This window comes from Diabrotica virgifera, chromosome 7 (assembly GCF_917563875.1).
Source record: "Diabrotica virgifera virgifera chromosome 7, PGI_DIABVI_V3a".
Classification (NCBI taxonomy): Eukaryota; Metazoa; Arthropoda; class Insecta; order Coleoptera; family Chrysomelidae; genus Diabrotica; species Diabrotica virgifera.
In genome coordinates this window covers 133,101,037-133,114,209 of record NC_065449.1, presented here as the reverse complement: position 1 = coordinate 133,114,209, position 13,173 = coordinate 133,101,037, and the positions used below count along the sequence as shown (strand labels likewise).

The window sequence follows — 13,173 nt, the reverse complement described above, 5'->3', positions numbered from 1 at the left end:
CGATAATATCGCTTTCAGTCAACTTATATCCCTCAGGCCAAAGGCCCTCGGTATATACACCATTGACCTCAAGTGTTATTATCCTTATAATACCCTTGGTACCTTAACTATAATCTCACAATCAGCCCATAGAAGGTGTCAAACAAATAAAATATTTGGGAATCATACTTGATAATTTATTAACAATTAAACGATTACTTTATTGATTACAGTTAATTTATTTAATGAAAATTAAGGTAATAATAATAATGTTTATTCAAAAATAATCAAATATAAAATCTTCCTGAGACTAAAAACATATTTAAGTGTATAATTAATAAGAATTAACATAGGAAGCCACAAGGAAATAAATCTGCACTTAGCTATAGCCCAAAGTAACTCCTGTTATTTATCCAAATCTTTACTAGTCAAACACATTTGTTTTGAAATTCCAGCAGTTTCTTCTTTTTATACCTTTTAAATATCTGGTGGTTGTTCCTAAAACAAAGACATAAATAAAAATTCTACATTGTGTACCATAAAAAAATCATAAAAATGTGGAAAGTATCACAAGAATAAAGAAAAGTCCCAGATATAAAATTCACTATTAAAATAAAAATAGTAAATAATTATTTATATCTGACACTTTTCTTATTGGAACTTCTTTCTGGTAACATCCTTAATCTCTGACTTTTACAATTTATAAGACAAGAGATGATGAATAAAGAAAGGGAAAAGGACTCTGCAGTATACAGTTACATTCTGCTTTCATTAATCTAGAAAAAAGATCAGAAAGATAATTCAAAGTCCGAAATTGTAAAAGTCAAAAAGAGATTAAGGATGTACCAGAAAGGGGTTCCAATAAGAAAAGTTTCAGATTTAAATAATTATTTACTATTTTAATAGTGAATTTTGTATCTGGGACTTTTCTCTTTTCTTTAAGAGATATCGCTGAAGCATCCTAATAGTAGATAACTATTTTTGAAATTCCACTTAAATAGACAATTTGATTTCGTTTTGATTCAGAGGTGTGCAGGCAGCTCCACTGGGGACGCCGTAAGGCAGAAACAACTGTCTGGAGATTGTGTATCGCCTCTGGATCGAAAGGAAACATAAACTGTCTCTTCACTATCACAAGAGTATTTTAATATTTTTATTGAATAAAAGTAGTCAAAAAAAAAGGACTAGTTGGTGGAGCGAAGAGATAAAAATAGCTGTGAAAGAAAAGAAAGTACCATGGAGAGCTTATCTAGAAAATAACAGTTAATAAGCAAGGAAGCTTGTGAAAGAAAAAGTTAAAAAAGCTAAATTGGAACAGTGGGAGAGATTTGGAGAAAAGATGGAGCAAGACAGTAGTAGGACAAACCAAAAATTGTTCTATTAAGGTCTGAAAAAATGAGAGGTAAATCAGGTAGTACTGTCGTGCAAATAAAAAAAAATAAAATGGAGAAACACTTACCCAACCACAAGATATAGTTAATAGATGGAGTAAATATTCCAAAGAGTTGAGTAATGAAATAACAATGGAAGAATTAACGGAAGCCATTGCAAAAATGAAAAATGGTAAAGTGGCAGGAATAGATAATATCAAAACACGATTGTTGAAATATATGGGGGAATCTGCATTACACTACTTACACAAATTACTGATAACAATTTGGAAACAGAAACGCATCCCAGAAGATTGGGCAACAGCAGTAATGGCTCTTCTGGTAAAGAAGGGAGGTAAAAAAGTAATGTTCAAATTATCGAGGTATTTTCATGCTAAGTGTACGGGCTAAGATTTATGAATGAACACTGGAGATGAGACTGAGAAAGAAAGTGGAACATCAACTAGACGATGCACAAAAAGGTTTCTGACCGGGCACAGTGTCCAAGATCATATCTTTACTATAAGACAATGGAAAAAGCCTTTGACAAGGTACCCGGACATCACATTTGGAAAGGGCTTGAACTGTTCGATGTTGGAGGAGAACTAATTGATGCAAGTAAAATTTATGTACTGGAACATTGTGCGATCATTAAACTGTGAATCAAACAAATTTGCTAATACACAAGGAGTAAGGCAAGGTGGAGTTTTAAGCTCACTGCTATTCATTATATTATATATATGAATGAACCAATAAAAAAAATGCAGTAGAGTCCCGAAAATTAGATTTAGGTTAAAATTGATTAAAAAGTATAACTCTGAGTAAATGTGTATCTGCAGATGACATTGCATTGATACCAAGTTCAGAGAAATCTTTACAAAGCAACCTAAATTTATAGACGAGAGAACTTGCAGACAAAGGAATGAAAATAAAATTAGCAAAGACTAAAACTTTACTTATTTCCAAGACACTGAGAGAAATCCATATAAACCTCGACGGAAATTTAGTAGAACATATGAATGATTTTGAATATTTATAAACTATAATAGACAAAAAATGCAAAAAAAATGAACAACAGAATTGCTAAAACATCACGATTATATCATTCCCTCACTACAGGTTTCATTAGCAAAAGAGAAATTAGTGAGAAGACAAAAGGGACAGTATATTATATACCTCCCTTCTCTGCTTCATGGAAGTGAAACATGGCTGGCTTTCCTAATAATTAAGCTTGAATTATCACATCTTTATTATTATTGTAGACATTTAAAATCCTTATTAATTGAATTACATTAAACTTACCACTTATAAAATGTTTACTTTTCATATTTTAATTTTAGTTCCCTTATATCTCTTCTTCTTGTGGCTTTTATCCATTGTCCCCAGCTTTGTTTGGATAATTCATTTAAATGTATTGCATGGGGAGCCTTGGGAACAGTACAAAATAAGACTTTTCCCTGTCTGCCCTACTCCCACAATTTACAACAATACAAGTTACATGTATAAGCTTCCCAAGAAAGAAAAACTGATAACTGCTATGGACTAATTCAGTTCTGTAGGCGATAAACTACTTTATATTTGATTGGCTGCACACAATTTCGCTGCACAATCGACAATAAAAACAAACAGGATATTCTTTACAAATGTAAATATTAGGATTAGGTTATGTTATGTTATGTGCCCCCAGTTAGGCCATATTCGGAAGTTCCTTCAGTTCCTTGTCCCTTTGCTTGATTGGCACACCGATAATTTTCGTTTAATACTGTCCGCTGTCATGAGCCGCTGTCACATCCGCTGTCATTTTACACTCAAATGTCCATAGAATTTCTTACACTTACACTCAAAAGTGTAACACTAAAAAACAAAGGAACAGACCTAAAGTACCGGCCCTTAGTCTGTTCCTTTGTTTTTTAGTGTTACACTTTTGAGTGTAAGTGTAAGAAATTCTATGGACATTTGAGTGTAAAATGACAGCGGATGTGACAGCGGCTCATGACAGCGGACAGTATTAAACGAAAATTATCACCCGTGTGATGTTGGCCGACAAAAGTGAGATATTACGCTCAAAATTAATTAAACCATTAGGTTTTCATTTGGGGGTGATTGGTAGTCTATTTTCAACATTTGGTGATCGTTAGTTAATTAGGAAAAAAATAATTAAAAACTGTCATGATGCCAGCCGACACAACCTTGTATAAATGATTAAAAAAAAAAACTTTATTATAGATCGATGCGAAATCGTATGGTGATCACAAATCTATCAATGGTATAATTTTGTCTTCAATATTTAACGTACAATTAGCAAAAAAGCTAATTGCTATTATTGCGCCTATTTGAATTAACGCGTGCTTGTGCGCATGCGCCGGTTATTATGGTGGGTAACGTGTGGAAATCGGGGAGAGAAACTGACTGTTGCCAGATTCCTTTTAGCGGGAATTTTAAAATTTGGTTTTAAATTTGACAGTGCTATTTTCTCAACTCAAAAATCTTAACCTTACTTTTACAAGTGGTTAGGATTATTATGTATTTTATTTACATGTAAATATTGAAACAAATAATATTGTACTGTTTCATAGTTTAAAACTCATTATGTTACAGTCTTTTCCAGTTGATAAAATTGCAAATCAAAAACTTTTAGGTAGGTACCTGTAACTTCCACATTATTATTTATTTTTTAAGTATTAAGGTTGATGTTGAGTATTTGCTAATACTAGATAACAGAGTAGATACAAAGTAAGCTATTATAAGTAGTATAACTGCCCATGTAATCACCTGTTATGTTGTCTTTGTAGATTTTACTGTGTGGATGGCACAGGAAGAAAACAAGAGTACTTACAAGAACATGAAACATCTTATTATGAATGTATGCCATCCTCAAAAAATTATTCTACAAAACAAGATCGAGAAAGAGCTTTAAAATCCCAAGGATTCTGTAAAATGTTTATTTCCTGTACTAGTCGAAGAATAATAGTATCTAAAAACATTGAAACTGATTGTTGTGGAGTAACATATTTTAAAACACATTATGACATGAGGATGATATAGAGTACTTACATATACCAAAATCAGATAAATATCTCTTGAAAGTTTATTTTGAGAGTTTTTTCAAAAATGTAAGTAAAATATTAAATATTTACATATATACAATATGTTGTTCTGAAGCTATTTCCTTGTGGCATTTTTACAATTAATTAATATATTTTGTATTTTGACAACAGTACCCGATTTGGGCATCGAAACGTTAATAAATTTTTTTTTTCAATTTAATTGTGGCTTATTTCCGATCTAAATAGTTAATATACTTTTAAATAATAATCATGAATATTTACTGTTTACAATTTTAAACTATCATAGTGTTTTTGATTCTCCTAATATACCTATATTTTACTTTTTTAGTGCACTTCAGACTGTTCAGGATAGCATAGGAGGTGAATTAAAAATAATTGATTTACTTACAAGAAAAGATATCACAAACATTAAACACCCTTGTGGCATTGATTTGAAAGATGGATATAGGTACAAACATGACGCAACCAGTGTTCATTTTTGGGTCGAATGCTTACAGACTACGTCATGTCCAATATTATTTTACACACAACAGGGCATACTAATGGATATTCATCCTGAATTTAACATTTATGATTTTTGTCTTATTTTCATGAATGCTGTGCCAAAATGAAATGTTAATTAAGTTTGGTAAATATTTTATCGCAATAGATGGAACTCATGAACTCATTTCTTATGACTTTGAACTTACAACAGTATTAGTAAAAAATGAATTTAGGAATGAATTTCGTAATGCTTTCTTATTTTCAAACAGAAAAGATACCTACTTTTATTTACCAAGTTTTTTTTTTAAATACATGTGTGTGATGGTGTTATATGTACAGTTGAGTGTTTTCATATCAGACATAACTGACACCTTTTACAATGCCTGCTCAAATGTAACGGGTTCTGTTCCTAATAGACTGTTTTAAGTGCCTGGCACATAGATAGGGCATGTCAAGTAAATCTTAATCAAATATCTGATTCTGAAAAAAATCTTATGTATCGTCACCTCAAAGAAACATTGTAAGGTACTTAGTACCTTTTTTATATTTGAATGGATTTACATGGAATTTTGTTTCAGTATATAATTTTACAGGCCTTACATAAATATTTACATTATTTCATAAAAAAGTGAAAAATAATTGGAAAAAAAGTTACTTGTCCTACTGTTGCTCTAAAAGGTAATCTGTTTTTTAACGATATCCGTAAATATGTGTGGACGTTTGAGTTGGAATAAATTCATTATCTCAAGAATGGGAGCATTTGGAGAGAAATACTGGGACAGGTCGATTTTTATTTTTAAATTATGACTTTTAACCATATATATCATACTAATGACATCATCCATCTGGTCGTGATGACGTAATCGATGATTTTTTTAAATTAGAGTAGGGGTGGTGCGATAGCTCATTTGAAAGGTTATTTAATTCTCTATTCATTAATATAAACGTTAACATAATTATTTATACAGGGTACCCAAAAAAAAATTTTGTTTATTAAATTAATTGAGACAAAAAGAAGAGTGTATGTAATTCATTTACTTAAATAGTTATTTATGATATAAGTGTTAAAAGTACACGTTTAACGCATACATATGAAAGTTTCTCGCTTTCGCTCATTCTGCAATTCACATGAGTGCCTTAAAAATGTACTTTTTAACATTCATATCATACAATATTTTTTCTACAAATGTAAATCTATTGTTATAGGAAAGGTTGTGGAATTAATACCAATATCATAAAATGTTCATAAAATTTTGGACAAAAGAGTATCCATCAGTTGTTATCAGTTACGCTTAAAACTTGGCACACATGGAGAGCTATACTATAATATATTATAATATCTCATATCGTTATATATATATATATATATATATATATATATATATATATATATATATATATATATATATATATATATATATATATATATATATATATATATATATATATATATATATATATATATATATATATATATATATATATATATATATATATATATATATATATATATATATATAAGGAAGGCTCCATGTATGTAGGCTCACTCATTACTACAGTGAGTGATATGAGATATAAAAATAATATATTATAGTATAGCTCTCTGTGCATGCCACATTCAGTGACCATCTTGAACAGCCACTTGGCTGGTGTGGTACCACATACTTAAATCATTTATTTAGTTACACAGTACTACTGACACAACTTATGCGTCATCAGTAACTTTGGTAAAACCTTCGTGATGCTACCCATACGTCATGGTCACCGAAAATTTTAAAGCTTGTTACTGAAGGGGGGCTATACTAAAATATATATTATATTTCATATATGTATTACCTTATGTATCCATAATAATTATATTTATATTATGGAGCCTGAAGACCAAAACAAACATTTTCAATTGGGTGGTTAATGTGTTACATATGTAATGTCATGATTTATGTATTTTTAGCACTAACACATTTGTAGGTAGCAAATCATATTTGTTAATATTATCTAATTTTAATTGTTTATTTGGAAATAAATCTTTTAATGAAAAAAGTGTTGTTTAGTTGTGTACACCTAGCAAATATCCTGATGTAATGCAGACGCCAATTGAATATGATGCCATAAAGATGTCTTTCTATGGTTAAAATTTCACAGCCTAAAGACGTCATTTATATAACTTCCTAGGACGTCACAAAATGCCCGCAATAAGAAAATAGAATTAATAACTCGCCTCGCCCCCAGGTAAAGTAAAGGTGCTGCGCCACTAAGAATGTTTTTTTTTCAATTTTTTTTTATTTTGTGGCTTTAGCGCCCAATTGAGATCTCTGTTTTGCAATTAATCAGTGGCTATCACATCTTCTAACACAAGATGTCGAGAAGATCGGAGTCAGCAACTGGAAAGTGCAGGCAAGGGACAGAACAGAATGGTGTAGAACGCTTGAGAAGGTCGAGGCCCTCTAAGGGCTGTAGCACCATGATGATGATGATCAAATCTTTGCAATCAACCGATACAATCCTCAGTTCAGTACAGTTGAACAAATGAATTAAATATGAAACATCGCGACATTGTCTTGAAATTTACACTGGTTAAATGCCACTTACGAATCTAACTCCAGACCTCGGAGGTAAACTACACTATATCGACATGGTGTTGTTTTGAATAAGTTTCTTTAATCCACTTATGTTATTAGTTGGTTTATACAAATTTGTTATATATTATCATTAAAATATGGTCATATTGTCTTTCAACCAATTATTATGGGATATATAAGATAAGTTCTTTAAACGTTGTTACAAACACACGCTAAACACATCTCGAAATGACATAGTGTAGTTTACCTCCTAGGTCCAGAACTTATTTCATTGAAAGTGCCTATAGATAAACCTCAAAAAGATTTTTTTTGTTTCCAGGTGAATACAATTTTCATGGTGTAAAAGTTATTCAGTGGGAGAGAACCCATCGAAAAGATAACATAAAGCACATAAGCCAAAATTATAGTCTTAATGTTCCACCAACTGGAGTATGGCTCTCAAATTCAGGACTCCTTGGTGCTAATCCTGATGGAATTATTGAAGAAGAAATATATTTCATTAGCGATTATGATGAGTTTTGTAGGTTGAGATCTTTATGAAAGCAAAAAAGTAGACAGCTACATGTCATTTTTAGAAAATACCGAGGAATCACTGAATTACAATATATAATCTTTTTAAAACTTGGTTAACTGTAAGAGAAATAATTTTAACATTCTGTGTTGCATGAAGTTGAATGATTGTGTTTTTAGTGAGCCACGATCAATTGTTGATGCTTTTTGCCAAGTTCTTTAGAAGTGTCCACAATCCTTTTTTTTCCTGCCTAGACGAGTGGAGTCATTGACCTAATATCAGTCACAGCCGTAGCATTCTGTAACTATTAAAATTTTTGACATTCTAGCATGCTTACATTGTCTTAATTTCAATAAAGGTACTGGTCCAAACAGAATAATATCTAACTTGTTCGAATCTCTGACAGAAGATCACCTTCCATCACAATTTAAGAGATCCTTTGTTAAGCCCATACACAAATCTGGTGATAAATCATTGATTTCTAATTATTGTTCCATCAATTATTAATATTTCTGCTATTCCTTAAATTTTCAAGGGTTTAGTAACTGATTTTTTGACAGTTAATCTTGAAGAACCAGCTTCATACTGTATGGTTTCTTTCCTGTTTGATTGTTTAGCTTCTACTGATGAGACTGTTCTGATTGTATTGAGTTTCTGATGGTATTACAATCGTGAAAAATTTCAGATGATCCTTTTTGATCATCTCTTGAGCTTATGGTATATGTGTATAATCAGTTACTCGGTTTACCCTAAGGTGTACGAGAATTACTCCCAGGGTTACCCCTAAGAGTTTACAATGGAATCTTATGTACAAATTTTCCCCACTTTTTTGTCTCTTGCTAGTATTTTTGCTTCCGTTCATGTTTTTCCTCTCTTCTTAAGTGTGTCTCCAATCACGTCATCCCATGTTTTTCTTGGTCTGCCTCTTCCACGTTTGTGTTGAATTCTTGCTTCCCACACTCGTTTGACTGGTTGCTTGTCATTCTTTCTCTGGAAATGTCCCCCACCAACTTAATTGTTTATTTTCATTTTCTACAAACTTCAACACAGATGGAATTTCTAATTCTGCTCTGGCATCTACATTTCTTATTGTATCTCTCCTAGTTATCTCTGACTTCTTCTCTGTACCGTTTTAAGTCTTCTCTAATACCCTTCATTCCTTCTCTGTACTCCTGGAAATCAGGTCTCATACTTTTGAATTCGTCAAGTATTTCTTTACAAAACTATTTCCATTTTTCTATTGTATTACATACAATTTAAAAAGGACCATCTTAATGCCTACTGTAATGTTGGTTGCCTAATCTTTAGGAAGTACTCTGAGAATTTGTACTACTATGAGCCTATTTGTACTACATTTATAGCCTATGGTATTTAATTATAATTTGGATATTTTGATTGAGAGGGCCAATAATGTCACAGAAGTTGTTTTTCAGTGAAATTTGTTCTTTAATTTGCATATAGATCTTATATGCAACAGTTTTGCACGCAGCAATAGGCAGGTTTTATTAAGAGGCATTCCTTAGATTTTAGTAGGTGCATGTCTAAAAACTATACTTTTCTCTTGTCCATCTCCAACTTGATAATTCATCTGTGATCTGGTTTCCCTTTACTTTAGCACTTTCTAAATGTTCTAAATGTATGTTCTTTTAAATTGTGTATGCCATATTCTTATTCTGGTATGATCAATTTCTTGACTTGATCTTTAAATTTAAGTTTGTAAATGGAATAATCCAATCCAATCCCAATTGTTTCAGCTAATTCGTTATATTTCTTCTCATTCTCTGCGTCACAACTTTCTTTTCCTTGTTTCTTATAGCAAAACTAATTTTTGTTCAACTGTAAGTATGGTATGACTTGTATGCAAATCAGTTACCTCATGAGATATATTTTGTTTAGCTTATGTATATATAGCTTTACAGTTGGAAAAATGAAAGAATACCCATGAACGATCACATCAATCACTTATTTTGTATTTGCTGTCTATTTCTATAAATAACAAACGTTTGTTATAGAAAGACAGCAAATACAAAATAAGTGATTGATGTGGTCGTTCATGGGTAGGTATTCTTTAATTTTTCCGACTGTAGGTAGGTACTATTTGAAGCACAATTTGAAAAATGATACATTGTATAAATACCTAAATGTGTACTTCTTAATTGTATTCATTTATAAATTCGACAGTGGGCTTGTCCTGTTTTTTATTAATAAATATCAATAAATTAACATAATTATGTAATATCTAATGTAATTTAATGTACCTAATATCTAATAAAAGTTCCTTTAAAAATATATTTTTTATTTCCCAAAATACATTCTTAATAGAAGAATAATGTATTGTCTAATGATTTATTTTATAGCTTGTATCACACCTAAATACTCCATAACGACACCACATAGTTGGGCACATTTTGAAGACAAAGTGATGAAAATGAAACATCAAATAATCAAATCACTCCAGTTTCAGTTCAGTCGCTAAAATTTCCCCTGGACTATGTGTGTGTGTTTGTATTTTGGCTTGAATGCAAGTCCATTTGCCACCTATGTTTTTTTAAGTCATAATTATTAAAATAATTATACACGATAATTCAGTTATAAACATTTTTAATAAATATATATCGCACCTCCGCTCAAAGAGTGTCATAAGTCAAAAAAGCAAAATATCGAGAAAACGACATTTGAAATTTGTGCTAGAACTTTTCCGTGTTTTATTCAAAAACTATTAAAATTAGAAAAATAACTATTTAAGTTAGTTACAAAGATTTTTGAAGCTCTACAAAATAGCGTATTAATTCTGCTAAAAATATGTAAAAAAAAATTTTTTAGTTGTGACTCTATACAGATAAAAGTAACAAAACATTTACGAAATATTATTTAATAAAAGTGGTTCTTATAACTAGTTTTGATGGGAAATAAGCCACAATTTTACAAAAAAATGATTTTATTAACGTTTCGACGCACAAATCGGGTGTCGTTGTCAAAATACAAAAAATAGTAATGAATTAAACAAAAATTTTGTTGCTTAGTAAAGAAATTCTTCTAATTTATTTAATCTGACTCATTTATATCGCAATTCAGACATATATTATACATTTCAAAATAGAATTTGGGTTATTTTAAATCGACACCCGATTTGGGCGTCGAAACGTTAGTAAAATCATTGTTTTAGTAAAATTGTGGCTTATTTCCCATCAAAACTAGTTAATTGCAAAAATGCCACAAGAAAATAGCTTTAGAACAACAAAAAGTCGTTCTTGTCGTACAGTTTTCTACTTCCGACATCAAAAAGTTATCTCTCAGAACAAGTTCAGGTAAATTTCTGGTAGAAATCAACAATGTAGGTACTATGATCTTAATAATTAATGACTAATTACTTAGTTTAAGCAACTAATGCCAGATATAATTTAGGTAATTAATAAATATCAGCGGTCTCAGAATACTCCCCTGTGGAACGCCCCTAGACATCGCCAGAAGCTCTGCATTGTTTTGTACTTAATTTTTAAAACATGTGCATGTCCAGTACCTAATGTACCTACCTCTTTAACCAATTTAATTCCACACCTTTAACCGTCTAATCACATAGTGTTCAAGTCTCACAAATAAAACATTAAAATCAAAGCAGTCAAAGGCCCTGCCTAAATTCAGAAAAATCCCACATGAGACCTTTCCAGCATCCAAACAATTATCTCTTTAGTTAATTCAAATAGAACAGTCTCGGTGCACCGATCCTTAAACAAACCGTGCTGGCTATGACTGAATAATTCTTCATCAAGGAAACATTCTAACAGATAAGTACTCATATGGACAAGCAATTCAAAAAATTTTAAAAATGAGCACGTGGAGTAATTGGGCTATAATTATCAAAACAATAGATATATCAAAGGTCTCTTGTGATTTTTCTCTAAATTTGAAAAACGCGAAAATGGCTATTTTCAAGACTTAATAACTCAGTTAAATTGAAAGTCAGAAAGTGACTAAACCAAAGGTTAAAGCTTACATGATCCTAAAGAAATTTCTGTCATTAATTTATTACTAAGATGAAGATGTTAGTTTTAAGTAATAACAATGAGCGCTAACAGCGTGTTGAGGCGGTTGTAAATATGAGTCTGACAGAGATGCACCATTTCGGCAGTTCAATGGTGCTCTTACTCGCACTCGCATTGACGGTCGCCTCAATACGCTGTTAGCGCTCATTGTTAATTAAAAAGTAACAGCTTAGTAAGAAATTAATGACACAAATTTCTTCAGGGTCATCGGGGGGGGGGGGCTTTAAACTTTGATTTAGCCACTTTTTGACTTTCATAATAATAATAATTTTTAACCGAGTTATTAAGTCTTGATTAAAAATAGTAATTTTCGCGTTTTTCAAATTTTAAATCGCGTACAACTCAACAAAAATCAATTTTAGAGAAAAATCACAAAGAGACCTTTTTAGCTAATAATGACCCAAAGAATCTAAAAACAATGTATAAAGTGAAAAAATTGATTTTTTGAATTTGTTTAAAAAATTGTTTAATTAATTTTTTAAACAATTTTCCGACCGCGGTACCTCCCGGCATCCTGTGGATTTGTTATAAGGATCTCTTTTTGAGTAAGTTTGTGCAAAAAAACGAATCGGAATAATTTACCTAACGGGAGCGGCGATAGAGCCTGGTCTATATTTACAAATATAAAGTAAACATTTTTTAACAAGTACGCATGGACACTTCATCATGAACTTTTTTCGTTTTAATTTTTTGCATTATTTCAGACACTAATTCACAAGTTATTTGCTTAAAGAGAAAGTTGTTTTTATCGTGAGGGATGTCGCATTCATACACATTCCTTGTTGTAGAAGCTCATTAGGCATTAATGTATTCGCTTTTTCGTTAAAATAACGATCAAATGAATTTGCATCTAAAAAGTATCCTCAAAACATGGCTGATCGTTCTTTGTCTTTTATGTTGTTTAAGTTCATTTTATGATTTGCAAAGAAGTTTTACTTTTATTTTTTGAATTAGCTAATCGATGCTCATAGTATTTTTTATTTTTCCCTTTTTGTAATACTTTATTATAGGTAGGTAGGTATATTTGCTGAGAATTTTGAAACAGTTGTTTGAATTCTAACGAATGTCCGAATTCTGAAACGAATTCTGAAAATTTGAGAAGAAGTAGTGGATATAGTGCGCAAGGATTAAAATCTATAT

At 31.0% G+C, this 13,173-nt stretch overlaps 2 long non-coding RNA genes across 2 annotated transcripts; one reads left to right on the top strand and one right to left on the bottom strand.

Moving 5' to 3' along the window:
- Positions 1-237: 237 nt before the first annotated feature.
- LOC126888743 (uncharacterized) lies at positions 238-3,277 on the bottom strand. The gene is made up of 2 exons (XR_007699598.1): positions 2,652-3,277; positions 238-477 (listed from the first exon to the last, which is right to left on the bottom strand). It is a non-coding gene; the product is annotated as an uncharacterized LOC126888743 (long non-coding RNA).
- A 539-nt stretch (positions 3,278-3,816) lies between these two features.
- Positions 3,817-6,270, top strand: LOC126888751 (uncharacterized). Its single transcript, XR_007699610.1, has 3 exons — positions 3,817-3,987; positions 4,142-4,462; positions 4,746-6,270. It is a non-coding gene; the product is annotated as an uncharacterized LOC126888751 (long non-coding RNA).
- Positions 6,271-13,173: the final 6,903 nt, after the last annotated feature.